At 34.8% G+C, this 2,812-nt stretch overlaps 1 pseudogene; it reads right to left on the reverse strand.

Moving 5' to 3' along the window:
* Positions 1 to 2,585, reverse strand: part of LOC103599444 — a 6,490-nt pseudogene extending 3,905 nt beyond the window's left edge.
* Positions 2,586 to 2,812: the final 227 nt, after the last annotated feature.

Consider the following 2,812-nt stretch of genomic DNA (forward strand, 5'->3'; position numbering starts at 1 on the left):
GAACTTCTAGTATCATGTTGAATAGAAGTGGTGAGAGTAAACATCTTTTTGTTTTTCATGATCATAGGGGAAAAATACTGTCTTTCACTGTTAAGTATGGTACTTGCTGTAGGTTTCTAGTGGATACTTTCTGTCAGATTGGAGAAGTCTCCTATTCCTAGGTTGCTGAGAGGTTTTAAAAGAAAAGAATATTGTCTATCAAATGCTTTTTATGTGTCTGTTGAGGTATTCATTTGTTTCTGTTTTGTTTTTGTTTTCTTTTTCAGTTGTTAATTTGGTGAATTGCATTGATTCATTTAAAAATATTAAACCAACCTTTCATTTCTTGGATATACCTCACTTGGCCATAATAGTATCTTTTCATGTATATAGTACTGTGGTTTGAATGTGTCCCCTCCCAAATTCAGGTGTTGGAACTTAATGGCCAATGTAATAGTGTTGTTTGGTCTTAGTATCAATAATAATTGCCTCAGTAAGTATTTGGAAATATATGCTTCTCTTAAATGTTTTGGGGTGTTTGGTGGAATTTACCAGTAAAACCATCTAGGACTGAAACTTTTTGTGGGAAGATTTTTAACTACAATTGCAAGTCTTTTAATACATAGTCAACTTTTAGGTTATCTAGTTCTGGCTAAGTAAGCTTTAGTCATTTCTGCCTTTCAAGGAATTTTCCAATCAATCTAATTTGTCAGATTTATTGACATAACATTGTTCATAGTGTTTACATATTACCCCTTAATATCTGTAGAGTCTGTAGTGATGCCACCTCTCTCATTCCTGATTTCAGTACTCTCCTTTTTTTTCCTCATAAATTATCAATTTTATCGGTCACTCACAGATTCATCTTTTCAGTCTGTTGATTTTCTCTGTTATTTTTGTTTTCTTTTCATTAATTTCTGCTATGACTTTTTACTATTTATTTATTCTGCTTTCTGTATTCATTTGCTTTTCTTTCTAATTTATTTTGGTTGAAGTTGATAACATTGTGTGTGATTTTTCTTCTTTTCTAATATAGGCAAAAACACATTACTTTTCTGCCTTAACTCTTAAAATTTTAGCTCTGTACACTCTATAAAATCATTTAACATCTTTGAGTTTCTATTTTCTTATTTGCCAAGTGGGAATAACGATCTTTGTCTGATTAAATTCACCAAATTTGCCTGACCAAATGCTCAAGAGTCAAGTTGTGATAATATATGGGAAGAAAGATTGAACACTATTAAGGGTTAAACAGGCACATGGTATACTTTTATTTGAGTATTTCTTATAGCACTAAACTGCCTAAATAAAAGTTTTTAATTTTATGAATTAAATTGAGGACAATATTTTCTATCTTTTCTTATACATGTAGCTTTCTAGAAAACCTCTAGATAAAATGCAGTGAGTTTCATCAATTAGCATTCTTAGGGGAAGATATTGGTGGGTTTTTTTCCCCCAATACACATATTTACCTTTTCAGAAGCCAACTTTACATTGTGTGAAGCAAACCTCCCTCCTCCTTTTTTCCCTTTGAAGTGGTTTTAGGAGCAGGTGGCATAGCTTTAGCAGCAGTCTCTCTCCCCTGAGGCAGGTCTGGTATTGATCAGCACTGAAATGAATGCCCTGCTCTTGACAATCCTTAATATTGATTATCTGCTCACTTTGCCAATTAAAATAGGCGAGTTATATATTTTACCTTAGGGTTCAGTTTGGGATCAGAATACTAAGTTTCCTTTTAAATTTTCCTTTGATCCAGAATCCAGAACCTCTCAGGGCTTTGCCTTCCTTGCATGGAGTTTTCCTTACAGAAAATTTTCAAATATTTGTTGTTGATTGGCAAATAAGGAGAGTGAGAAGAAGCAGGATTAAATCCATGGGCATGTCTAATTGAATCATTTAAAAAAGTCCTTGAAACAACTTATTTGATAAAAGTTAAAAATATATAGAAAGATCCCACATCTACTAGTCATAGGCTAAAGCATAAAATCTTTAATTCACTTAACATATATTTATTGAGTGACACCTGCATACCTGCCAGGCACTAGTCACATCACCAGAAATACAATTGTGACCAAGACAAGTATGATCTTTTATGGAACTATTATTCTCATTCTTCCAAATAAAAAAATTACTCCTTTGAACTGAATTTTGTGCTTTTTATCTAGCAACTTGACTGAGAGTCACTGATACACCTAAATAATTTTTCATTTTGCCACCAGAAAGATTTAGTTGTTTATTTACTCTTCTAAGTACAGAGGACACAAGAAGAAAAGACAGAATTCTTTTCCTCAAGGAGGTCTCAATCTTATGAAAAGAGAGACACACTCTGCTCAGTCCAATATTAATGATTTACAAACCTGAGCCAACATGACACAAAGGTATATGTGCATCAAGCTAGCTTTACAGTGACCTAACCTCAGGACCATCCTGGGGCTAGGCTGGAAGTCATCTTCATGTGGTGATAACACAAGTGAGCCTGTGAGGTCTTGAAGCTCAGGCAGTGAGATATCCTCATTAAATTGTTGGGTCAGCAGAGCCATTTTCAAGTTGTTGCGCTGGAGTTGGACCTTTTGTCTTGTCCGACAGTCTTCCTTCTGAGTCTTCATGTAGGACTGACTGTGGTGGCCCTGTCCTACTGCAGCCTGTCCTCAGTCACGGGCCAAAAAAACCTGCAGCTTCAAGATGTGTCCATACTCTTTCTTGACATTTTTCCCAGAAAATCTTCACCCCTATGCTCTTTCTATATAGAAAACCTGGAGCTTCTACAGTGTTACTACTCCTTCATGTGTATTTTCTTTCGATCTCTCTCTTTTATGGCAAAAGAAGATATGTC

This window comes from Galeopterus variegatus, unplaced genomic scaffold (assembly GCF_000696425.1).
Source record: "Galeopterus variegatus unplaced genomic scaffold, G_variegatus-3.0.2 Scaffold2965, whole genome shotgun sequence".
Taxonomy (NCBI): Eukaryota; Metazoa; Chordata; class Mammalia; order Dermoptera; family Cynocephalidae; genus Galeopterus; species Galeopterus variegatus.